The following is a 27,828-nucleotide window of genomic DNA, read 5'->3' on the forward strand; positions in this document are numbered from 1 at the left end:
TGTTTAGAAACAGCTAACCTTGCAGCATGTACACAAAGCGTAGCTGCCACATAACAGAACCTCAACACCTCAAATATATCACAGCTTCTTCCTTGTGGATCCAAAAAAAGATCATGGTTGACCACATGACATATGTACCCTTGACAATAAGCTGTGAAAACAGCTACTTAGTCCACTGTGTATTTCCTGTTTTGTTTTAAGCATAAAAAGCTCTTCCACAGACAGCCAATTCACCGTGAGAAGCATCTACCTCTATTAAAGCAGGACACAGCATCACCATTGATTTTATGATGAAATTCTACTGAACAGCTAGTTTAAATTACAAGACAGTCCGTAATGGATTGAGGTCATTGATCAACAATACAGGTGAGACCAGACTGAGACAAAGGAAATGTGCTCATGTGGGAAGATGTCACTAATTCAGGACTGCAAGGGGTCAGAGAGAGATCCAGACCTTCAGAGAGGGGAACCACGTGATCCCCTACAATAGCTCGGGAAGTTCAGATGCCAGCACCCAGGAAGACCAGCTGCAGAAAGCTGGTAGAAAAAAAGGTGCAATCTACTGCAGACTAGAGCAAGCATGGAGAAAGAAAGCCTTCACTACCAGGAAGGAAGAATACAACGGTTTCCGAGGAGAGCACCAGAACCATGATCAATTCCCTTCAGAAGATTGCACCCTGGAGAAAATATGCTTCATAAAGAATGGGATGGGTGATAAGATTCATGTATCAGGGTACTCTCCAAAATAATTCCAGTATCCCCACACAATGATGTAATCTGCACCAACAAAAGCACTCGTCTGTTGCCACAGCATTTTTAAAAGTATACTGTGTTTACTGGTGAGTATGGCCTCTCTCATACAGCTAAATGACCTAAATATTTGAGGAAAATATTTAAAATACATCTCTCCAAGGCTACACAAGAAGCATGTGGAATGACCAAAGGCTTCTAATTAATTATAGGTTTTTTTCCCTCTCTGGATCATATCAAAATTCTTTACTCCTCATCTTTATTTGAGATGGTTGTGGGGCTTTTTAAAATGAAACAGTGACATTTACTCACTGACTGCACACTGTACATCATCTCCAAATGCTCCAGTTCTTTTTACCACCTCTACTTCAACAGAAGAGCAGAGGTTGGTACAGTTATGGGAAAACAATAACCTGAAAGCTAGATGGTGTGGAAACACCTAATTAAAGCTGGAGCAATAATCTCTGCTTTGCTGATTTCCTTTGTATGAAAGAAGAGAAACCCAGCAATTATAATCTAAAATAAATACCACTCCCTGTGCTACCTTTCTGAATAAAGATACCGAAGCTGTGCTGGTAGGCTAAGAGTGGGTTCAGTCCTTCACTAATGTCATTAAGCATCTATTGTCCTTGTGTTGTGTGGTGGGAATGCCAGCACAGGGCTGCACAGCTCTTTCCCAGGGATCCTACCAGTGCCTGTGTAGTATGTCTTGATGTCACGTGAACAGTGTGTAGACACACATCTTCTTATCTCCTCTGTATTTTGGACAGACCTACGTTTGCTGCTGGATTTATTTGCTGTTGTTGAATCAAACGTGACCTTCAGCTTGTGAAATGAATATGTAGCTCCTCATGGTGTGGTACAGGAACCAGCTGAGCTTGAAAAGAAATGGTGAAAATAAAGGCTGTTATCAACACAATTCCAGCTTGTGGAAACCATAGCTGAGACACAGTGTTGTCAAATCTGCAAATAAAAACAAACTTATTTCTTGGTATTTTTTCCTCTCTTTTTCCTTCTTGGGCTTTGAAGACAGTGAAGGGCCTTGAGGGGAAGCTGAATGAGGAATTGCTGAGGTCACTTGGTCTGTTCAGCCTGGAGAACATTGTGGGGAGAGCCCATTGCAGTTACAACTTCCTCGTGAGGGGAAGAGGAGACGCAGGCACCAATTTCTTGTCTGTTGTGACAGAACTCAAGAGAATGGCCTGAAGCTGTGTCAAGAGAGGTTTAGGTTGGACATTAGAAAAAGGTTTTTCACCCAGAGGGTGCCTGGGCACTGGCACAGGCTCTCCAGGGAAGTGATCACAGCAGCAGCCTGACGGAGTTAAGAAGTGTTTGGACAATGCTCTTGGGCATATGAGGGCACAGGACTCTTGGGGATGGTCCTGTGCAGGGCCAGGACTTTGGTGATCCCAGTCGGACCCTTCCAACTCAGAATATTCTGTGATTCTATGATTCTTCATATTATTTCAAAGTTAAAGTTTCATTAGATAATTTGTTCTTACATTTCCCAGTGTAGCTACTTGCTCCACCTTGGTGTAGCTCCAGGCATGGAATATTGCTGCAGACAGAGCTGTGGGAACTATTTAATTTAACCTCTCTAAGGGAAGAGAGGGTGTATAACAGATAAATTGTACTAGCTAATCTCTGCTATCTTACCCACCACAGAAACAACCCAAAGAAATGATCTTTGCTAAGATCATAAAGCTAATGGGAACAGACTGCTGCCTAGGTACATTTCTTTCTCTCCTCCTCTTGATGCAGAAAACCTTTAACTCTGAGGCACAGAGCCCTGGGTATTCCATTTCTTTAAAAACTCATGCAAATTTAGAGAAATTTGCATTCAGTTTGACTCACACTACTCTGTTTATCTATTCTCCTACTTATCACAAAGTAATTTTTCAGGAAAATTTAATAACGTGGAAAGACTGTGCCAGAGGTAGCAAATTTGCTCTAGCTGCCCAGAAAGCCAGCCTGAAATACGCAATACTTGTAATAGCTGGTTAGCCTGGGTGTACTACTTGGCCCACCTCATCTTTGCAGACTTCACTACTTAACATGTTTTATGTCAATAATTCTTAACTCAGATTACATTAAAAATCTGTCATCATACAAAATCTTCAAACAGCTAATAAATGTGCTAATCATCCCTTACTAGATAACGACTACTAAACAATGTGCTGCCAAAAAAGAAAAAGGGTGGAACATTCTGAAATACTAACAATACTAACAAAGTCTTTTATTTTGGGGTCATTATTTAATGACAGACTGAGGCTTTGTGAAGGATCAAAATGCCATTTTACTATGGATTTCAAAGTTTCGATATTGAACTATGTTCCAAATGAGACAATTTCAGTATTATTCAAGAAGATAAAATGCTGAGAGATGGAAGTGTGGGAAGAGAATACATTGATGAATCAATAAATTTAACAAGTGTTACAATTTTGACATTAATTGTGCATTTAAATAATTTTAAAATGAAACAAAAAAATCCAGTATCTAAAACTTTCTGAGATATTGTTCCAAAGTTATCTAAACTTTTGATTTTTTCGACATTCTGGAATAATAATCTCTCCCTGAAGCTTTCATCCAAAATAAAATTCTGATATCAACTTTTTTGTTAAATGCTGGATGCAATTTTGTCTTATTTTTACTGTCTCTTGGTTTTACTGACTTTTATTTACACTGAATGAAAACTCAAGAATCTCATTAGCAGAAATAATTATGTTCACTATTTTTTTACTTCAGATTTCAGATGCAGTGAGGTAAACCTTTTTAACTCTTCAGTTCTAAGCACCCAATATCAAATCTGTGGACACAGAACAAACTATAATATGAAATACCAGAGAAAATTTGATCACTGAAGATGCTTCTACTATATAATAGGTCTGCATTCCTACTGGAGTGTTTATACTTTCTATAATTATATTTGAATACTTATCAATATATTTTTATATATTATGCAAAGCGATGGCATTTCTGTTATAGATGACATATTTAAAGAAAAAAATGAATTTTAATTATGTTTAAAACATTGGAACAGAGACACTAAACAGATTTTGGATCAGAACATAAAGTTACAAATGCAGTGTACATGATTTCATTAAAAGCACTCACATAGTCATTAAGTCCCACACATACCAAATTACATTAAAAGAAATTTCTGTCCCTCATATATTTCCACAGCAGGTCTTGCAAGGAAGAACTTCATATTTCTTTGGTAAAGTCAGAGAAATGCTACATAGAGATTCAGGGTTCTTTACATGAAATATGCAAATGGCAGCTATAAAAGATTCAGGTGATCTGCATAAAGCACCCTCGGGCAAGGTTCATTACACCTTAATGGAAGCAGAATTTTTTTTAAAGTCCCACGTGCCCATGTTTAACTGCCTGAAGTAAACCAAGAGCCAAACCATGCAACACTGATTCATTCCCTCAATATGTGTTTTGCTCATGTAAAGACCCTCACACAGAAGAGAGAATCAGCAAGAACCCAGATGCACTGCAAAGGACACCACAGCAGCATCACTAAATGATCTCTGTAGCACAAGAAATGTTGGTTCAGGCCTTATTTCAGAGTTCACTGATTCTTACTACGCCCTAACTGTGCAGGTCTGCCACCATCCTTGCTGCCTGTCAACACCTGCCAACCATCCCATGCTGCTCACTGCAAAATGCTTTCACAGGTGATGCTGCCCCCTCTTACAGCAAGTGAGACCCTCTGACCCACTGAGGCCAGAGGATGCCCTCAGGCTTTGAGAGAATTTAGCCAGTGCTGGGCTGTCCCACTCATACACGCTGAGAGGCTGGAGTGAAACCATTTGCAATCTCCTCCCGAGTCCTGAGCTCCAGGACAGAAACAAAGACAGAGGTGGGGACCACACTGCCCACGTTTGGCCAGACACAGCTTGTGTCCAACTGCATTTCTGCTTGCCCAGTAGCTCTATACAGAAGTGCATGACTTATCCTCCCTGGGTACCTCGACCTCTACAATACCAATGAGGCTTTGATCTTCCTTGGTGTCCTGTTTCTTTTCTACAGAGGTGGGTAAAAAAATATGCTTCAGCTGTATTCAACCTTGCACTGAGGTAAGACAGCCATAAGATTTATGTATTATTTTCTCTATCTTTGCTTTTGGGCAAAGAGATGCAACCACTGGGACAGATCTAGAACAGAACAGAACAGAATAGAACAGGAGTATTTAAGTTTAAAGGGATCTACAACAATCATCTAATCCAACTATCTGAACACTACAGGGCTGATCCAACATTAAACTGTGTTAGTAAGGGCTTTGTGGAAATGCCTCTAAACATTCCCCACCTGCAGGAATGCACACCACAAATTGCCAAGCATATTGGACTGAGAATGTTTTCACACAGTTTTTGCTGACAGCCAGGTGTGAAGATTACTTTTTGTCTGGCTGTGTGGTTTTGGTTTGCTTGGTAAAAAAATTTACCTCAATTGTACTTTGGTTTTCATTGCCTGAAGGATAGATGAGGCTGCAGGATGATGTGAACTAATCAGCTAAATGGAAGCAGGAATAATAAACAATCTCTGTAAATTAATTTCTTTTTACAGAGTATATGTCATCAAAAGACAGAAGTTTTCTCTCACAGTTCTGTGAAGAATGTAGCAGTTAAACATCTAACTGTAAAAGTTAATTAGCAATAACACAGTTTTACATTACATATTGAGGATTAATCACAAAGAGAGAGAAGAGCAAATCAAGGAATATTGAATAAAGCTTGCTACATTTTCCTTATTTTTCCTAATTTGCTTCAATATTGCAGCTCAAATAAAGGCAAGATTCCAATATTTTGAACTGCACGATACACTTATTGGAACAATGTTCTCTAAAAAATGACATTAGAAGAGGCACAAGCTAGATGCTTGAAAGGAAAAACCTGTAGCATTCATTTTAATTTCATTCCTATTCTTTTGATTGATAGGAAATTATTTTCCTGTTTGTGATATAAGGCAGTGACACATATACACACTGAAGTAATGTGACAGTGATGAGTTCAAAGTACAGTTATTGCAAGATATATATTCAGGGAGGTTCTCCAGTCTGCTGTTACTACTCACAAAAGCATTATAAATAATGAAAGAATTATAGTACTTTGTTTTCTAGCAAGTACAGTTCTGGACTTCACAGCCCCTGTGAGAAGCCTTAAAACAGCTGTAAATAGAAACAACAAACTTGCTCAGTTTCAGGTCTGTCTTCAAGTGTATGGCACTGTGTCTCTGCTGCCACAGTGCCAGTGGGACATCACACCCTCCCCAGAGGGGCTCAGTGCTGACAGCAAACCTCACCTGAAATTGTTCCCTGAATGAGAGATTATCTCTCTTTTACAGATGAAGTCTGAGGCTGAATTTTTATTGACTTGCACAGAGGCACCAAGGCAGCTGATAGTTCAGGGAGTGGGACTGAAGTCCTGTCTCTGCTGTCTTAGTGCACATGTGACAGGGAAGATTAGCTTTTATTTGACTGAAAGTGTCGGTTGTTATTCAGATGAAGAGTCACTCATGGATTTGCTGTGTGGAGAAGGGGAGGACAAGAAAAGCTGTCAGAGTCACGGAGCTGCCCATCAGCAGCACTGAGACCCCACGCTTCTTGTTACACCATGGAAGGGGCCATGTCCTTCCCTTCTCTTCCTCCCTCACCCCTGTGGAATCTTACAGATGACATCTCCACAAGGAATCACGGCCATTTTGGCTCCCCTCACCCTCAAAGCCTGCAAGATGAGGCTATTTTGCTGTATGTGGTTGCATTTAAGATCTACAGACACCTTTGGGCATGCAGTGACGGGAAAAACAATTTAGTACTAGCAGCAACAGCAAAGGAAAGTAACTATTACCTGGGAAGATCTGTTTCTCCAATTGTGAAGACCAAATTACATTTTATTGCAGGACTGCACCTGCCACATTAGATGAAATTTGCCAACACACCATCACCTTACAAGATGCAACAATTCTACAGCTATCACTAAACAAGGTTATGTAGTCCAGACAGTGCTAAAGCAGCTTCAGAAAGAGAACATAAAAGCAGAATTCTCCAGATTTACCAGTTATAGAAGAATTTGAAAGACCTGTGCTTAGAATCAATATCCACCTCTCTGGGATTTTAGATGGAACAGACTTTATGAATTTTCATTATGTCTGTGCTGACGTGTCAGAATGAACTTGGGAACCATCCCAGGCTGGCTCGGAGGGGTCACACTAACTGTGGTGGACAGGGGGAAATGGTTCTCATGGCTGTGTGGGCTGCAGAGAGGAGCAGATTGGGAGACAATGTCTGTGTGGAATGACAGGAATGATGGGCCAGAGTGTATTTTTTTTTCTGATAAAGGAACATGGAAGACTACCAACTCAGATGGTAAAAGCTTTTACTCCTCATACTCAGTCAGGCTCGCATCTCTTCAAGATTCCACGACCACAGTGCCAATGACAATTTAGCAAACAGCCACAGCACTGTCCAGAGACAAATTCAGCCAAAGATCTGTAGTGAAGGAGCTGGGTTTTAGATTGCTGGATCACAATGCAGGGGACCAGTGAAAGAGTGAACAAGTCATGAAAAGCTCTCCAATCATGGAACTCCCTAGGACTCCTCAAAAGTAGTTATGATGCTATGACAACAGCATTTGATCCTACCCTAACTAGAATTTCATCCATAAAAGCCAAATGGCACCCTAGGAGACTGTCCTACCAAGCATGATTTCTTCAGCTGCAAAGAACACTGGAGAAGGCAACAAAAGGAAATCCCCTCCCAGCAGGGAAACATTCCTTCCTCCACTTCTCCCAATAAGGAAAAAAACACACGTCTTTTTTCATGCCAGTAAGCCAAATGTTTGCCTGAATGTTTCCATGTTTCCTATTTTATCTAAATTATGTCTGTCAAAGTGAAGGACAGGTTTTGAACAGGAGCATGGCATGAAGAGCCAGAGCCTTCATCTGTCTGTATCCCCGAGGTAAGAATGGCACACAGATACCAGTTGCCTTTCTGAGATTCACACACCAGCAGGAGATCTTTGGCCCAAGCAAGTTACCCCAGTGCAATCCTGTGGGGCAGTGTATGAGACTTTGGGGAGAAATGCCAAAGGACAGTGGAACTGAAACATTGCTGGCAACACTGCAGAAAACACACTCTCTGTTCTTCTCTGCCATCTCCTCATTTGCTCACACATGGCTGCTATGAGTAGGGCCAGTGATTTTTTTTGTCTAAAATGGCACCTGTGATGAATTAAATTTAGAGGAGGAACACCAGTATGACTATAAATAGTAAATGTATTTTCACAAAAAACGGCTCTACAGACAGAGCTAGAAGACTACCCTTGATTCAGCAAGCACTCCAGCACTTACTTAAATCTCTGTGAGTTTTAATGGGGTTTAACAGTACTCTGAAGACTTTGCCTTACACAGCATTCTAAGTGATGCTGTGAATGCACAGGGCATATAAAAGATTGAATGTATTTGTCTTATGAAAGGCTTATCATCTTTCCTGGAGTTGTACCAATTTACATGAAGCAAACCTCTATAGAGATCATTATTTCAGGTCATTTTGTTGGCTACATCTACTTACAAACTTTCTGTTTCCCTTCTGCATCATACCCTGCCCTACACAAGGATCTCAGTTAGACTGAATAATAAATTCCAGAATTTAAGTAGAAAATTATGTATAAGATGTCAAGAAATGTGCCACATTTTCAGATCATTGAATGCTAAGTGATACAAAGTATTCAAGGAGAATTTCTTCCTGCGCATGGGGAGATCTATATTTTTGTAAGCCACCATATAAAAGCAACTTCTAATATAAATAAAAGCTAATTTCATCTGAAATGCAAGCAGTGAGGGCAATTAAAAGGAAATAAATGCGTAGTAAGCAAATCTAACTTTGGCCTCTCTGAAAAAGCTTTTGGTGGAATTGTTGAACTTAAAGATCACATTACATCTTATTTTATTCCTCCTCCTTAGGACATTCATCCTGAACTATTAAAAGTAAAGTAGTCTCTGAGATCACTGTGTACATAAACTATCTCCCAAGCACCTGTTTAGGAATGAAAAATATTCTTTATTTCCAGAAGAATGGCTCATACCCCCTTCACCACCATTCAAAGGGCCAAAAAGCCACAGATATTGCAAAACTGAGTAAGAGAACTCCTGTAAGCAGCTGCACATAACGGAACTATATATATATTCATATATAGGCACAGTTGTTCTTGTGATGGTGAGAACATGCTTATATAACATGCTTAGGTGGGACTCTTAGAAAGGGGAACAAAAGATTTCAGAATAGCTGTACTTCTGTTCAGTTACCTGGTGAGCAAAGCATTGGGCTGGAACTCAAGATACCACTGGGTGATACTGGGTGAGTCACATTGCCCAGTGACTCACAGAATTAGGATTGTGAAACTGATTTTACCTGGGACAAGAGCTGCATACAGAAGAGATGTTACTCTCATTCCAGCGGGTGGAAAATATGCCAATACTGCCCTTGCTGAACTTCATGAAGAACCTGCATACTGACCCAATTCTGAACTCAAATGGAAGTCAATATTCACAAATTAGAAATCTCTTGGGATGAAGCAATTGGACCTACTCATATATGCATCCAAAATGCACACAAATATACCAGTCTGGATCAAAAATACTTGTGCTATCTATTAAAAAAAAAAAAAAAAAAAAAAAAAAAAAAAGTGAGCTGTACAAATATCTACCGTTATTTATCAAAGTTTGAAGCTTCTGTTCAACTTTGAATGTTTGTGGTCATATAAGACCACCCACTGTGGCCACATTATAAGGCAGTATTTTACTTTGAAACATTGCATACATTGTATGGCATTTACATATGCCTCACTAATTTGGGTTAATCCTGGACTTTATTAAAAGAGGCATGACCAGCAGATGAGGGTTCTGCCCCTTTACTCTGCTCCCCTGAAACCCCACCCTGACCTCTGCATCCAGCTCTGGAATCCCCAGCACAGCAAAGGCATGGATCTGCCAGAGCAGGTCCAGAGCAGAGCTATCAACATGATCAGAGGGGTGGAACTATCTTCTATGAAAACAGGCTGAGAGAACTGGGGTTGTTCAGCCTGGAGAAGAGGAGGCTTGGGGTTGACCTCTTTGGAGCATTTCAGTTCTTAAAGGGAACTTATAAAAAAGTTGGTGAGTGATCTTTTTTAGATGGGCAGAGAACCACAGGACAAGAAATAATGGCTTTAAACTGCAGGAGATTGGGTATGACCACTTAGATTGGGTATTAGGAAGAAATTCTTCACTATGAGGTGGTGAAGCACTGGAACCGGTTGCTCAGAGAAGCCATTGATGCCCCACCCCTGGGTGTCTTAAAGACCAGGCTTCGATCAACCTGGTCTAATGGAAGGTGTGTGGGTTTGGAACTAGGTGGTCTTTAAGGTTCCTTCCAACTCAAACCATTCTGTGATTCTGTCATTATATGAATCAAACAAAAAAAAAAAAAACCCAGAGATTTTCAAAATTACAGACCAGATGCTCTTATGAAATGTTTGAAACAAATTTGAATATTAAACGAAAACACTCAGTTTTTGGAGCAGTTCTGGTCTTCTGTAACAATTGTTAATGAAATAAAGCTCTACATAAAATTAATGTCTTCTCCCAGACTACTTGGAAGGTATCAATTTCACAAGCCAACACTTCCCTTAGGAAAAGAATGTCAATTAAAAAAGGATTTTTTTTTTTAGGGAAAAATAGGAGTTGTGTTCTGGTACTTGATATCACTTGTGTGAGCAGCACAGATGTGATTATTTTCAAATAAAGCTGTGTAAATTTTTAAACATTTTCTAATTGCAAGCAATCCTTTTCCTGCATTTTTAAATATCCCTTGGGATAAAAGATCTAAAAATTTTATACATAAAAAGTAATTGTTTAATGTTAGATTCTTTAGCTATAAAAAACAAACAGTGCAGTACAATTTCTAAAAGTTGGCTTCTTGGTTACACTATGACAACCATTGTGCAACTTTATGTATTTTTGCTTAAGCAAAAGTGAATCGTATTTATTGCCTATAAATGGCAGAAGTAGCACCACCCACATACTACAGTGCTTATTATACAGTTCACTGCTGTAAGTCTGGTACAGTCTCTGTTTTGGAAGAAACTCCTGGCAGTATTTTTTATATATATGGTCTTTCAGTTCTTAACTTTTCTGACCACATACCAAAAGCACTACAAAAAATTCAAATTACAGACTCATGGAAGATGAGATCACTGAGTCCCACCATTAACTCAGCATGGGTTATGACTCTTCCTTTTGGTATTTTCTCTTGTTACTGTCAGCTACATGAAATGTGCAGTCCAACCATACTGAACTGCAGTTTTTATGTCCCTTTATAAAGTATGATAATTTTTTTCAAGGCAGTAGTTATTATTTACACCTTGCAAATGCATAGGCTGATAATGAGATACAGGCTCATCTCCAGTAACATAAGCAGTCCATTTCAGGAAGAATGACTTATTCCACATTCTGCCACTGTTATGACTCCTGCTCATTTTCCTGCCCTCTTCTTCCCTCTTCTCTTCCGGTCATAGCATTAACATTTATGATGAGTTTAAACAGACCATACTTGGCAATTGCAAGACCTAAATGTCTTGCTTGGAAATATATTTCCAATGTGTGCCTTTGTGCTTTGTTCCTTCATTAGATACATTTCTAGCAGAGAGGTCTGTTTAGTCTGGCTGATAGGAATTCTCTCTTCCCTTGTTTCTTTATGACTTACTCTTGATTCTCATGCACAAGCTCATAATTTCTACTGATAATACAAAATATATGTGTAAATACCTTTTCAACCCAAACAGCCTTAAAATGCAAAAATGCTTACTTTTAATTTTACAACAATGAATAACTAAAATTTTGGATGTCTATTTCTTTATTCATGATCATAAAACTAGATAAGATGTAACTAATCACTGACTGATCCCTCTGTTATAATGTGCTTTTATTAATAATGACTATGCCATTAGGAAATATGATTCCTCAGGATAAACAACATGTGCTTTGGACCACTGCAGGTAAACACAATGAAATCAAGAAGAAAAGGAAGAAACTGGTTAATCAGAACTGAAACTTTTTACTTGGAGGGACATTAAGATGCAATGTAAGAAATGCTGATTTTGAAGCAGCATAATGCGTTTAGGAGAATTAAGCCTTGGGCTGTAGTGGGTTTTCATGACAAGATTTTCATGGGGGTGGGGGGAAACTACTGGGATTGCTTCTGTGAGAGGCTTCCAGAAGCTTCCCTCATGTCCAACAGAGCCAGTGCCAGCCAGTCCCAGGACAGACCCACTGCTGGCCAAGGCCAAGCCCATCAGTGACAGTGGTAACATCTCTGTGAGAACATATTTAGGAAGGGGAAGAATGGCTGCACCACAGCAGCTGGACAGAGGAGTGAGAGGCACAGCCCTTGCAGACACCAAGGTCAGGGGAGGGGAGGGGGAGGAGGTGCTCCAGGAGCTGGATCAGAGATGCTCCTGCAGCCAGTGGTGCAGCCCATGGTGAAGCAGCTGTGCTTCACGGCCCTGGGAAGTCCATCAGGGCGCAAGAAACCCACCTGCAGTCTGTGGAATAGACCCACTCTGGGGCAGGTGGATGTGTCCAAAGGAGGCTGTGACCCTGGGGGAAGCCTGCACTGGAGCAGGCTCCTGGCAGGACCTGTGGTCCCATGAAGAGAGGAGCCCACACTGGAGCAGATTCCTGGCAGGACTTGTGACCCTGTGAGGAATCCACCCTGGAAAAGCTTTTTCCTGTAGGACTGCATGCCATGGAAGGACCCATGCCGGGGTAGTACACGAAGGACTGCAGCCTGGGTAAGGACCCAAATGAATCAATGCAGACTGAGTCTTTTTCTTTCTGAAAGAGTAATGCAAATGTGTGACATCCCAAGGGTTTACGAAGTTGTCAAAGGGTGTGATCTATGTCAGTAAGATCAAGATGCTGAGCACTGCTGGAATCAAGGGAATATGTCAATCCCATATCAAAACATACCAAGAGCAGAATAAGCTCTGCAGTGCAGTTGCTGAGCAAAGAACCCAGCAAGATGACAAAATAAAAAACACAAAGTGGTGCTGTATTCAGATTACATAGTGACATGAGATACAGACTTTGTGACATTTCTGAACTACCAGACTATCATCTCTAATGCTCTGTCACAGAGAAGCATGACAGAATCAAATTATTTTTATATTGCTTGTAATTAAAAATCCATTATAATACAGTGAAACAACTTCAAGTTTAACAGTTCCTCAAAGTTTGGAAATGTATTGACCATGGGCTTTCTGCCTACTCAGGCTTCTCTCCACTTTGGCTGTTCATATACAATGACAAAGATGACACTTTTCAGTGCTATGGAATTGACATCTTCTTTTAGCATGTGTGGAGCTTTCAAACATTACTCTGGTGAAAATCAGAATTGTTTGAGCCCATGGCTGGGTTACGTTTCTGTCACTGCCAGCTGAGGGGAACTTTATTATAAATGCATCTCAACAGTCCTACAATATAAATTTTAAATTTTTCAGGTAGATGTGAGAGAAATGAGATTAAATGATGACTCCTTTTTCCAACAGACAAACTGGAAAAAAACTTGAACAGTTAACTCTTTACTAAAGGATCTCTGATTTATTTTCTTTGGAAGTCTTTAAGAGAAACAGAAATTATAAACTTCAAGTCTGAAGAAAAAGAGGGATTTTTACTTTGTGATATGTGTAATTAGACTGCGAAATACAGAAAAGAACAGTCGATTCTGTATGGATCAGTGAGTAGTCTCCCAACTCTTATTTTCAGTATTAAATGACTCAGTAAATTCCTATTCTCTTAAATTCTGCAGTTCCACAGCCTGAAATACATTTTTAACAAACTCAAAACAACAAGTTCAGCTGGGCAAAGACTTTGAAAATTCAAGTGAATAACAAAAGTTTGTCTATGATTTCTGTTAAGTCCATATGCTACAGTGAGTAATAAGCAGAAATTTAACACATTTACAGGAACTAAAGGACTGATTACTAGCACTAAGCAAGCATTTCTACAAGATAATGATTCAGGTTTTGCAGCACTGTTTGGTCTTTATTTCAATTAGCAGAATAAAAGTTATGCTCCCAGCATTGAAAGAATGGCATAAACAAAACACAAGACATTTTATAAATCTTCCTTTCTTGTCTAGGCATAAATGAGTTATGACCAGTTACATGCCTCAGCTACTTCTGCCAAGTTCACTTCAGGAAAAGAAGTACTCTGTAACTCTTCTTTTATAAAAAGGGACAAGGAAAACAATTTGGAGTCATGGTTTCCAAAAGCTGAGATGAATTTTCTCTAATTACCATGCCCATTTCCTGTTAAACAGAATTTGCTTCACTCATACTAATGTAAATGTGTATGTGCCTATAGTTTCAGAGTGGCATGCAGGATTGCACATGCATGTCTAAGCTCCCTATCTCAAAAAATGGAGTAGTACTGGGAAACCTTCAGACAAGAGCAGCAGAATGATTATATCTCCAGAAGACCTTCCAGAATGACTAAATATGGTACAAATCTTCACTCTGTGAAAGGAGGACAGATGGAAGGTGTAATGCAGGTCTGTGTAATTATGGGTGTCAAGAAAAGGACAGACATAGATTAATTGTTCATTGGCTTTTCAGGTATGAGATCCAGAGGCAATCAAACAGACAGTAGGAATCAGGTTCAAGAAAAAAAGAGAGCTGATGACACTTCAAGCAATTACTTGAGGAATTCATTGCTGAAGGATTGTGGAGATGCTAAAATTTTCCGTGTGCCACACAGAAGACTGGATGACTTGATGAAACAGAAACCCACAGAGGATTGCAAACACAGAGAAACTACATCTGGCAAAGAAAGGTCCTGCCAAGTATTATAGCAATTGAAGGTACTCTGGGACTGTACTCCTGTACACATTTTTGCCACTGTTAAAACACATGCTACTAGGTTTAAAAAATCTAGATGCAGGCAGTAAGACTGTGACTGTATTCAAATAAGCTGAAAATTTTCCTGTAACGTCAACACAGTTTATTTTCTTCATTTAAGTTATTATCCTCCAGATTGTAATCCCACTACAGTTTACAAATTCATTGTGTTACCTCACTCAAGTAATGAGACTTACATATCCAATACTCAGAAAATCAAGACTTTCTTCTAGAGGAAGTACCAACACAATTTTTACAGAAACAGAGATAAATTATCAAAATCACTTGACACTTCAAATGGTAGTCTTTCAATTGACTGAAAAAAAGAAGATTGTTTTCATTGGCTAGCTTCATCTATCTGTTCCAGTACAGTATATTCATTTTCAGGGATCTATTCCAACTCTTTCTTTGGAGTCTCTCCTACTTGACGGCCAAGACACCGTGTAGCTCTTGGTCTGTGTTGCTTCTTATTCAACAGCTAGAGAAAATTAAATGCGCTTAAGAATTTTATACCACCCAAATACATGATTCATTTGATTCTCAAAAGCTGCCAGGACTGCTACAGTTCAGCAATTACATCCACAATACTACATAGCTGACTTCTGGTGTCACTCAGATAGCGTTATTTAAAGCTCCAGTGGTATTATCATATTTTGTTTTCTCTGTGCTTTCCCAGGAAATTTTAAGCACATTCTCATGTCCCCTTTGATTTCTTTCATGTGAAGTCTCCAAAATGGTATATGGTAAAATGTTCCATCCTCTACTGCCAACACCCCAGCAAGCCAGTTTGTCCCACCACTCACAGTGCCTCAATCTTGACTGGTGCTAAAATATCAAAGGCATTACAACCACTCAGTAGTTAAAGTAATATCACAGCTGGAGTCAATGGCAAAGCAAACTTTGACATAGCTAGGTAGGCTGGAGTTAAGGAAATGACAAATAAATTAATTACCATAGTATTTCTGTTTAAATGTGTCAGATACTACAGGTCAGAAAGCAATGAAGAGTTAACACACGTGGAAGTACAAAAGTAATGCTACACTACAGGTGCAGCTCAATAGCTCTACTTACTGTACGGCCTAAAAACTCTTTTTTCTCAAATTACTAGTACCTCTTTCACTAACTGGCACTAGGAAATGACAGATGAAGTGATTTTTTTATATTTTTGATTCACTGTGATATAGCTTTACTGTACTATTCAATCTTAAATCTTCTACTTGTAGTGATCCCTTTCCCCTTCAGCAAACCATGGTTTTAGCTAAAACCTCTTGGAAATCTTTCCAGTATTTGTCTATTCCCCGGTGTGCTTCCTCCTAGTCTGTGTGTTTCACTTGAACAGTTTCTTAATCTTTTGGAATTAAACAGCTGTTAAACCTTCTTCCCAACAGGTGTTAATTACTATTGCTTTCTGATCGCATCTCTAATCCAGTTCATATCTTTAATCCTGTAGCATCTTCTTTCCTTTTTTTTTTTAATATTTTTTTAAATAAAACTTGACATAGATATTTTGGCTATGTTCTCTCCTTGGTTTTACCATCATAGCAAAATTGCAGTCACGTTTCTGACCACTACAGAGACCCCATAAGGCAGCAGAGGAAAATGGGAAAGATGAGGGTTTCAATTGCTACACTTTTTGAAACTTCAGCCCTTTGATTAGGAACTGATCCATTGTCAGCAGTCCAGAGATAATAAGGTATGATGAATTAGGACCTTTCGCTTAATAAAGGACTTTCAGAGGTTGTTACAGCCTCTTGTATACTTGAATAAAGTTATTTATCTGAAGAGGACCATTCAGTCAATTTGTATTGGCATTCACAGTTTAGACATCTGGAGGAGGAACCTCAATACTCTCAGGTTTGTCTATCATCCAGCACTAGGACAGACCTTGTACAGTTCTAGGGGTTTTGTACAACACAGAAAATACTTATGATTATTAAAAATTGAATATATTATTATAAAACAACAAGGAGATAAGCACTAGGAGAAGGAAAGAACCGTGAAAACATGTCTGTGAAAATCTAATACCTGAGCAATGAAGAAATGGACCTCAGCAAACATGAGTGTGGACTTTATCTGTTCTTCAGAACAGCTGCTACTGGCTTCACTTAAGCTGGTACATCTACTTTTTGTGCAGCTTTTGGCCATTTTCATTTCTGATCTGGCAGCCCAAGTCAAATCCTTGCATTTCATTAATTTTGGTAGCACTTAGCACTGATCCTTGTTCGATCGAGGAATTTGCCAGTTCCAATGCACAAGTTACCAGCCAGCATTGAAAGAAACTGCATAAATTATCTGCAGATGACAGATATTAAGAAATTTAACTTTTTTGTGTGACAATTCTGAAAACTTTAAAAAATTCTTTTAGACATATGAGATCAAGAACTGAAAAGTAATTTCTATGGACCAGTTTGTGACTAACTCAAACATGGTAACCTAAAGAAGTCAAACAGATTGGCTGGCTTTGATCTCTCCAGTTCTTTTACACTCAGCCACCCTGTGCAGCTACTTCACAGGTCCAGGAAAAGAAAGGGGGCAACTCACTCAGTGTTTTGTAGACAGGTGAGTGCGGAGATGATGAAGAGATTTAACACAAAAAGATGGAATCTTGGTTATTTGTTTCCTGTTTTTACCAACAAAGGAGATTTATCAGGGATTTCAAGTTGCTATTTTTCTGAATCAATCAACAAGGACCATATCTAGGTGCATGTCCCAGGACAACTGGAACTGTCAGGCCAGGATGACGTTTTCTCCACTGGCTTAGATGGCATACTCTGAAACCCCCTTTTTCACTGTGATGGTGTCCCCCTGCTCTATTCTCACAACGGTTCTTACACTCAGATGGAGATCACATAACACAGTTGGGTCCCAGCCTTCTGCCACTGCAGTGACTCCTTGTGAAATGTCCAGCAGGATCCTGAGGGATCACATCACAGAATCATAAAAAGATTTGGGTTGGAAGGGACATCAAAGATGATCTAGTTCCAACCCCTCTGCCATGGACAGAGGATGACACTCACTGGATCAGGTCACTCAAAGCCCCATCCAACCTGAACACTTCCAGGGATGGGGCATACACAGCTTCTCTGGGCTACATTTCCTTTTTCTTTTACATACTCTCTGGTCTTTACCTTCAAAAGCAGGTTTCTGAGGAGGCTTTGAAACCATGTAGCACAAGAGTATTCTGCCTCCTGTCAGATGCTTTCCCTGACAGCTGCCATGTGCAGTTCACTGAAGGATCAGTTAAAAATGTTATTGTTAGACACGAATCTGATTAATAGACTGCTGTGCTTTTAATTGCGTGAGTTATAACTTCTACATTAAAGCCTACAAAAAAAAAATCCTTCTGGATAATAAACAAAGTGAAAGATAATAGATTAGTCCTAGTCAAGCTGTATTTGCTACTGGACTTGAGAAAAAAATTCCTTTATAGGAGCTGTGTCTAAGTTTGCACAATGTCAGAGCTGTCAGCTCCACAGACAGAAGTTTCTGGCTCTTAAGAGGCCTCCACTTCCTGGGAGTCTCTAAATTCACAAGAAAAGTAACTGCCTCTAAATTTTCCATGTGCTGGCAGGTTGCCATTAAGTTCACAGCTCTTCTCTGTTTGGGGTGGCAAAGAAGCCATACTTGGCCAAGAGCTGGACTCAGTCACTTGGTTTTAAAATCTTATAAACAAGTGCAGAGAGACAAATACTCCCAGGCAACGAGATACTGATGTAACTCCGTGGGTGCTCACACAAGATAGGCACTTCAAGAGGCTGTATTCCTGAACTCTGGGGAGCTCTTCTCTTTCACTCGCCAGAGCAAATGTTAACTTTTCACGTGTGTCAGTTACACAGCACACATAAATATTTCTCTCTACATGTAAATAGACATATGTTCTGCTCTTGCTTGTGTGTATAAAACCCTATATGCATATAAACACAAAACTGTAAGGATCTATAAATGTGAATATTTTGGCACAGAATACAATTGGATATTATACAATAAATACAATTTACATCCATAAACCCAGAAATCATTCCATCATAATACAAAGCCTGGTTTCACAGTTGACATAAGTAGAAAAAAAGTTAAACCCATGTTACCTTATGGTCAGTGAAATTTATGGAAGTATCAATAACGGCTTGCACATACTGGATGTGTAACAGTACACTAGAGTTCTGCTTATAGTCGAAACTTCCAAGACTGACTTTTTTTTCATTTGATGTGCTATAACCTTGAAATGGAAATTGGGTTTTGGCAATTCTATAAAATCCTGTTCAGAATGGCTCCTGCATTTTACGAATGATTAAAAAATAAGTTTGGTTTACAAACTGTACATGTCATTCCCTACTTGATTTTCATTCTTAAAGTCAACTTGCCAGCAATGGAAAAATGCAGGAATTCTTATAATCAGATGCAGTGAGATTTTAGACCTTGTCAACTATAGCGGTATACTTAAAACAAAGATTCACTGCTTCCCTCCATGAATATTCCATATATATGCATCTGTAAACTGCAACAGAAAAAGGTCTTTAGACACAGAATGGAGAAAATTTTATATTGCACAGGACAGATGCTGGCTGTAATGATGGCAATAATTGCAAACAGATGAATGTTTCAGAAGTACATATTTTTCTAAAATACTCAACAATGAAAAGATTTTGGATTACATTTTCCTCAACTTGTAATTGCATCGACTGCATCAAAGTGGAAAAGTAAACACAATATATTTTTCATAAACTTTTAAATTATTGAGAAGAAACGAGAAGCTGCCAGAGCACTATAATTCTCTTGAAACTAAGGGGACAAATTTTCTAAAATTACATCATCTTTACATATGTAGGATTGATGAGAAGGCACAATTGTTTTATTTTGTATTTTGTAAAATTTCACATAAGAGTGATGTAATTTCAAATTATTTTGACCATTATCACCATCTTAAATTCACTTGTGATCTTAATATTTCCCTAAGACCAAAGAGCGCCCATAGTTGCAATGTACGACAAATAAATACACAAATAAATGAAAAAGCACAAAGCCTTTGGGATTTTAGGAACCTTTATGATATGCAAAAGTGGCTGAAGGAATTTTTGAACATGGCATCTTGGACTACAAATGGCCTTCTTAAATGACAGCTATTTATATAACAAAAGCATGTCATAAAAGGAGTTTTCTCGGGGAGTTATGGTAAAGAAATGGGAGAAATTTTGAACGAGTTGAATATCTGAACCAAAGTCATACTTACGAGGGAGAATGCAAACATGCAAAGCACAAACATCTTTAATATATCTCTAACATCTGAGAAATTGCTAAAGAGATGTTGGTTTGTGCATTATTAATATTTTTGTTTGTTGTCATATATAAAGTTGTCACGCAAACTTTCAAATTATGCTCAAACCTGGATCAAGGAAAATGTCTCATACTAAGAATAGGAATGAAGCCATTGCTTAACAAGGAAGCACCTTCTGAAGCTGCTTACAGTAGAACACCAGAACTTCTTTATGCTTGAATACTTTCTTGAATTAAGGTTAAATTAGAAGGAAGCATCTTATTTCTTAAAATGAATTCCATCACATGCTGGCCATAAAGCTTTGCTATCATGAGTAGTGCATTGCTTTCGGTAATTTTTATTCTAGGCTTTGTTTTTCAGCAATGGGTTTAAGTAAAGAGTGTTAAAATAACAGTAAGCAAGCAATTAGACAAGAAAACACTAATGGAGTAAGATGACTCAAGTGTCATGTTGCCCCAGTACACATGTCAACCAATCCATTATGTTTCCAAAAGAAAATCAAGCCCTTAAAGATGTCTATTTTCCAGCTGTCACTGGGAGTATCATGGGGAAGATGAGCATGAGCTGACCTCCTTAAATGTGCTAATGTCTCTCAAGAGTCATGGTCTTTATTGTCCTTTATTTCTTTGAGTGCTCTGAAATTACAACATAACTATTTTGTCCACTTTGGTTTTGAAATGCCAGCTTATTTCTATCCTCTTCAAAGTCCCACTCTTGCCCTTGCTGTCTTGCCCAAATTCAGTAAACCTTGGTTTTAACAGAAGCCTGGTTGTAGACTATCACTGAGAAGAATCACTAACCAGCAATGATTCTTTCTGAAAATAAGGACCCTAATGTATGGAATTTAGGTAGTGCAAAGATACTATGTCCTAAATTACTTGTTTCTTGGGTGTTAGTAGCAATGCCCTGAAGAACTTCAAAGGCTCAGAGGACTAACCAGAAAATGAGTTCCTTGAACATATCACACAGACCTACAGACCCACACACAGGCACTGCTGGCCCAAATCTCTCCTCAGTGATAGCTGATTGCTTCCTTCCCGCAGGCCTTGGTGCCATTAAAGCAAAAAGAAATCCTCTTAAGTCTCAACAAGACCTCACCTCAACTTCTGGACTCAATGTACTAAGCAAGTGAGAGGGAAATCCGAAGCTGATAAGGGACCTGGGTGAATGCACAGGAGCACATCAATTAAGGAGACATTGGTATAACCCCTCACTAAGGGTGCCAAGCAAGGAAATACCCTGCTATGAGAGTAATGTTTCTTTAACAAAATAAAATGACAGAACATCCAGATGACACACATACAGATCCTAGGCACTGGAGAATCTTATTAATTATAAAAACCCATAAAGCTAAATCCTGTCTTCACTTAATCCAAAGGAATTCTTCAAATAGAAAAAGGTCCCCACTTGTCTTAAAAGCAGCACAAGCAGTAGCAAAATGAGGGTGGTTTCTAAGAAGTGAGTGCACAGGAAGTACAGTGGGGTTGAATGAGAAATGCTTCTTCAGTCCTAACCCATCATTATAAAATTCAGCTTGTGCAGTCAAGCTAGTTCAGTCAGTCAGTGCAGCTCTGAAGATGAACTAGTGGCCAAGAACTGAAATTCAACCCAGCTCACTAAGCATCCCCTGCTTTCCTCCTCTGTGGGCAAAATCACACGGGAAAAAAGATTCTTTCCAACCCCTATTCAGTCTGCTTGGTTTAAGTATTTTGAAAAAAGCAAATTTTAAATTACAAAGAAAAAGAAAAACAGAAAGAGTTGTGTGTAAGTTTAGTTCTGCATAAAGACACTTTAGCAAAATAAATGTAATCATCTTAAATCGTATCTGTATTTGGTACAACTGGCCTCAATGCATAAACAAATACGCTCAAAGTTAATATCACTAAGTTAAACAATCATGAATAAAATATTTTTATGTAAGTGGACAGACCAAAATATAACTTTGCAATTGCTCTGTACAAAGCATGATGTCTCCTATGAGAAAGAGCAATTGTAGTTACAGACTAGGAGTTAGTGCAAATACCTGCCTATGTCATCAAGCTGAAATACGTGATCTCTGTGTCATAGGTACCAAGTTCCTTAACAGATTAAAAAAAATAGTGCAGCACGTTCTTCATATCAGACTTAGGAAACTTTATTAATCATTATTTGACACAAAAAGTACTTCAATTTAAAACATGCAAAAAACAAAACCGAGACACATATTCACTAAACCAGAAATCCAAAACACTGACATCCAAGGATGGTTTGTCATCCCAATTTTCCTTCATTATAAATGGGAAGAAATGCACTCCCTGCAGAGGACAATTAATTTCCTTCAAGATATGTCATATGAATCACCCTATGAAGTTACCAAGTTCTTTCTAAAGGCTGTACAGACTCAGAGGTCTGATGCTACAGTGTCTAGATGAATTCAAAGACAAACAGTTAGTTACTGCCTTTGGAATGACAGTTTTGTATCTAAGAGGCTTAAGGCAAATTAGGCAACTGTTCCATGGGCAGTTTGGGTTTGGTTTTATTCATGGCCAAAACTCCTGCTTCTATGCTGGTGTTGCAGTGGTGTTGCAGGTATATATGTGCTATGGAGCACACCAAATTTAAAAAACAAACTCACTGTGCCAGCATAAACAACTCCAAAGGATTGACTGCAGCTCTCAATTTTAAATCATTACCATCAGAAATGAATTGCCAGTACCTCTTCCAACCTAAAAAACAAAAAGTTGTCAGTATAAATAAAACACAAATGGGATATCTTAGCTGTTTTTCCATGGAAGACAGGCAGGATCCATTCATCAATCAGTGTTGAAGAGCAGCAGAAGGATTGCTTTTGAAGCAATATCATTTTAATAATAACGAGCATTTCCACATGAAAATCAGTTTCACCAATGAGAGATAAGTTCTGTATTTAGTGGACTAAGGCACACTGTAGCACTGGCAATGCCGAGAAAATCTGAAGAGAGAATCTGTGCTTGCTTTCCCTTACTCCACAGATACAATGTGTTCTCTCTGGAAAAGAGACACCTTGCTCTTGGAGGAGGCAGGATGTGAGCACCCAGAACTGTGTGTTCTTCTTTTGCAAGAGCCCAGCTGACACTCCCATTTCCCTTGGCACAACTACAAGCTGTATTTCAGCTGCCCAACCCATTCACAAACTCCTAAAAACTTTGAGAACAGACAACAGGATATTTAAATTATGTTGCAGACATCTGTTATTGTTATGATGTCCGCATCAATAACAGGAACATCAACAGGATCTTAAGACGCCTTAGAAGAAAATCAATGTCTATTAATTGTCTCCCCTGAAATCACTGTTTTGTTTTGTTTGTTTGGGTTTTTTGACACTACTAGGGTAAGGTTCACCTTGCCTTCCTTCAGATATGTAAAATCAAACAACAACCAGCAACAATAAATATCTGGTTTCTTTCCATTCTGTGTCAGGTATAAATTGGATGGATTAGTTTGTTCACAGGAGGTTTCTGTCTCTCTCCAGTGACTATACAAAGAATGTAGGTGGTTGGTGTTTACAACTACAATCAAATTTGTGGGACCTAGGCAAAAAAAACCACAGGCCTTCACTGCAAAAATCCCTTTTCAAAATTTGCCATTTTTTAAAAATTGAAATTAGTATATAGAAATGTACTAGGGGTAATCTTAAGCCAGACACAATATGACCTTTCATCTTCTGCTATAATCAATTGTTCATTCCTTTACTCAAAGGAACGAAATTGGTTCCTAAATGAAATTGGCTTACTTTTTATAATGGGAATGAAAGTAGCAATTCAATGCACAGAATACAATATTTATTGTCAAAATAAATTTTAAATATATGAATTTTTAGAAGAAAAAATATAGAAGAAAATATCATTTTCACTGAATGTAAATGTGGTGCTCTGTCTTCTTGGTCCAGTATTGTCTGGCCTGACATCAAACTGCTAATCTGTTAAAAACATCTGTATACTAGGGAACAGTACAGATTTCATCTTCAAATCTTTGAAATTCTTCCCCTGATTTAGGGCACTACAGAAGGGTCACTGGTGAAAGTTTATCCATTAATTTAACAAGCACAGGACAGCACTGATTCTAGAACTGCTAACCTAGTACCCTGATGTGAGTGGGTACTTTAATTAAATGATGGTTAGAAGAAGAAATTTGAATTCTCAGTGAATCTCACAGAGAATTTACTGCAGGAAGTCCTTACTGGCAGAATGCCTACATCTCTCTAGGAGATGTGAGATGGAAGGAGTAATGAGGCTCTCAGGCCAGGCCAACTTCTCACCATACATTTTGGGCTGGATACAGAGCTGCATTAATGCTCCTCTCATGCTTTATGACCTGGGTTAATAATCACCCCCACGACTTAACCATCACGGAGAAAGCTGCTGGGTTCTTTGGCAGCAGCTGCTTCTCTCTGACAGACAGGAGAACTAGACACCTGAGCTGGAAAGTGACAAAAATTTAAGTAGCTATTGAGAGTTTGCATAAGACTATGTTTTGAAGAATTCTGTGAAAGGAAACTGGATTGCAGAGGTGGCAGCTGGCAAACTTCCAGAAGTTCTGAGTCCATGCTATTTACAGATTTTTTAGAAGTTAACACAGCAGCTTGGAGCATGTGCATGTGTATGCATGTGTTTTTTTTGCTTTTTAAAATGTACATTTTAGGCTGATTATATCAACCATTTATCCTGTATCCACTGACCTCTGTGCTTATTCAACCTTTATGATGTACTACCACAGCCTGCTCTGCACAGCTGGGATTCAGCAAACCTATCTTAAGAAGGAAGGTTCCTTGTCTTGTCGTTTGCTGTATGGTTAACAAAGAGAGACAGTCACCTGTGGAGGATGCTTGTTCTGCTATAAAAGAGATGACAAAATACAGAGGATGGTTCACTCTCTGCTTCAGCCCTTCTCTTTCCAGGAAAGGGAGAGAGACACTCCAGGTTCACCCTGACAGCTGGCAAACAGGTATTGCATGTCAGTTCAGGGTTATTGAATGCAGCCACAAAAGGTTAGCCTGCTGCAAGATCCACAGAGACTGGAGTCCTCCTTACGTGCCAGCTCTCAATCAACTGATCTGTGCTTTGCCTGACTAGCTGGCACAATGACATGAGGAGCCCAGGGCTTCTTTTGCCAGTAGGGTCTTGGGTGTGAACACAGGCAGTATAAGCTTTCTGACTCTCTGAGCCAAGGAACGATGTACTTGTGGTCCTTAACACTGGTCTAAAAAACCAAAACCAAACAAAAAGATCTTGTTTATCCTGGAAAACCAGCATATGCTGAGCTAGGACTGGAAGAGCTTAAGGGCACCACCACATGGTTTGACTGCTCAGGGGCTGTCCATGTACCAGGGGTGGAATGGAGGCCTTTGACTCCTGAGGAAAGGCTGCTTGATCCTCAGAAGTTTTCAATGATATGTCAAAAGCATCTGCAGAAGAATCCCATAATCTCTTTCCTTGAAAAGCCCAGTGAAAAATCTTTCTCCATTTACTGTTTCCCTTTCTACCCACTGCATACTATACCAGATAATATGATTATAATATTCAAATGGTTCATCTGACATGCACAAGTATGTCAGAAGCTTTTGAGATGAATGTATCAAGCACAGACTCAGTGACCAAGAAACTGCAGAAACTGTCATGGAGTTTAGAGATTAGATTTCACTGGTTCGTAATCTTAGACAAATGTACAATTCACTCAGATTTAAGGAAGGTTTTCTATCCCTCTTCAGCCCACATTTGCTGAGAAATACCTTAGCTGTGAAAAAAAGTGATTTTTATCCAAGGTTCTTTTTTCAGTTTTTGTCTCACACCAGTCAATATCTAAACTAGAAGTGTGGTTGAAAAAGAGTGGAAGAAGTAATTTAAGAATTTAAACCAAAGCCAACATTTGAAAGAAGAAGAAAAACCTCAAATGAAACCAAAACAGCCCACAAGTCCAAGAAGAACATGATACAAGAGCAAAGTAATTTATCTGTTACTTTAGTCTTTTTGGCACACTAGAAACCTTTTAATTCCTTTGAAAACTTCACTGTACAAAGAAATTGTCTTATTGTAATTGCTCCTCTTTTGACAGTCTCAAATTCTATTTGACTGAAAGGTAATACCCCTTTGAAGGACTTCTGCATGCATATCTGTTACAGAAAGATTTCATATGCTCAACCTTTCCTTGTATTCACTTCACAAAACTATATTAATTAATATGTATTAAGTCAGGAGATTTTTTTTCCAGCAACAAATCACAGTGGACATGAGCATCCTGGCACCATTGTTCATGGTGTTACACTAACACTATGCTAGACTACTTAAAGAAGTGTCAGTGTAATAAAGCAAGGGCAAGTTTGGCTTATCTTTCTCAATGATTCAAGACTCCTAAAACAGATGATTTCTGGAATTTTATTTTGTCACAAAACCTGGTGATGGAAGATTGATTTACACACAGAGTTTTACCTTCAACCTTCCTTCAATAATTAAGAACATTGTATTTGAGAAAGTTACAAGAACAAAATCCAACAAAATTTAAAACTGAATAGAAAAAGTAATGATAAATCTGACACTCATAAAGCCATTAAATGTCTGAATAGAACAATGCTCCATCTATTTTTATCTGCTTTTTCTTTAAACAGGTTATAACAGAGTCTTTTCTTCCTGCTTCTATTCTGCCTTTCCGTAAGATAAGTTATGGTGACTTAGTCATCATTTTCAAAATTAATTTGGTCCCTTTTAATACCGACTACCAGCACCACCAGAGGCAAGCAGAGACGCCACACAAGATGTTCCTTGTTGGTTTTGTAACCTCACTCCAGTGAATCAAATCCCAGAAAAAGCTGACAGATTAAACAGTGTACTGCTATGGAGGCAGATCTCAGGTCTTGGGAGGTGCAGTCATGCACATTTTTCCTTGTCCTTTAAGTCAGGCAATAAACACACACACACACAAAGGTGAAAGCTAATCCCTTAACTGTTTTCTCTATATGTACATTTCAATAACCACTTGGTGGTCTCTCCACACTGAAGGAATGCGAGTCCACCAAGAGAAGAGCCACATTGGTCAGGACCCATCATTTTCAGTAGACAAGCAAAGATATCTCAAAAAGATAATCAAAATCATAGTGACCTCAATTTCACTCAAATTTCAGCTAGCAGTACTTGGCTTTAAATAGCATGAGATAAGAAGAAATGGAATTTTTTTCTGGAGTTATTTTAAGGGCAATGACTGCTATACATAGAGTCAGAGTAAGTGGCTGAAGTTAAATTTAAAAGACAGACATATTTTTGTTTTCCTGATTCCAAATAAAGTCTCATCTGTTCCTAAGTCTGAATAACAGAAGAAAAAGGAGGAAAAAAAATACAGTAAAGAATGCCATCTTCCTGCAAAGAAAACCAAGGCCTTTCAGTGTAGAAGGCAACACCAAAGGAAAACCATGTTTGGTTTCAGCTATTTTGATACTGAAGGATAAAGCTCATTTGAGTCTTGCATAAAAAATTAGCATAAACTCAGGTCTTCCAGAATTTCTGCTATTCTAAAACAGGTCTAAAGCACTCTCACTGGTGCCTGGCTTCTCTAAATGTACACAAACCTATTGCTTAAATGAATGAGGTTAGTTGATGGAAAATTCAGTAGGCTTGCACAGAAAACCTTGCTGAGCTATCCGGGTGTGGGCTTTGAAGCAAGTAAAATAAACACTGAAACGTTCCATGTCACTGCAATACAATTAAATTTGAAATTTCAGGCAAACTGGATTTAAAGGTACTGTAAGGTTGATATTTAGTGTGTAGAACTTAAACTATTTCCCATTCTGTCTATCCTGCATTCTATAGAAAATCTCTGTGTGCACTGTTTCTTAGAAATACTTACTCCTCAGATGAAGCC

At 38.8% G+C, this 27,828-nt stretch overlaps 1 protein-coding gene across 4 annotated transcripts in view; it reads right to left on the bottom strand.

Moving 5' to 3' along the window:
• TRPC4 (transient receptor potential cation channel subfamily C member 4) overlaps window positions 1-27,828 on the bottom strand; it is a 131,526-nt gene that overhangs the window by 99,749 nt on the left and 3,949 nt on the right. The window lies entirely within an intron of this gene.

The sequence above is a fragment of the Prinia subflava genome, chromosome 3, assembly GCF_021018805.1.
Source record: "Prinia subflava isolate CZ2003 ecotype Zambia chromosome 3, Cam_Psub_1.2, whole genome shotgun sequence".
NCBI classification, from domain to species: domain Eukaryota; kingdom Metazoa; phylum Chordata; class Aves; order Passeriformes; family Cisticolidae; genus Prinia; species Prinia subflava.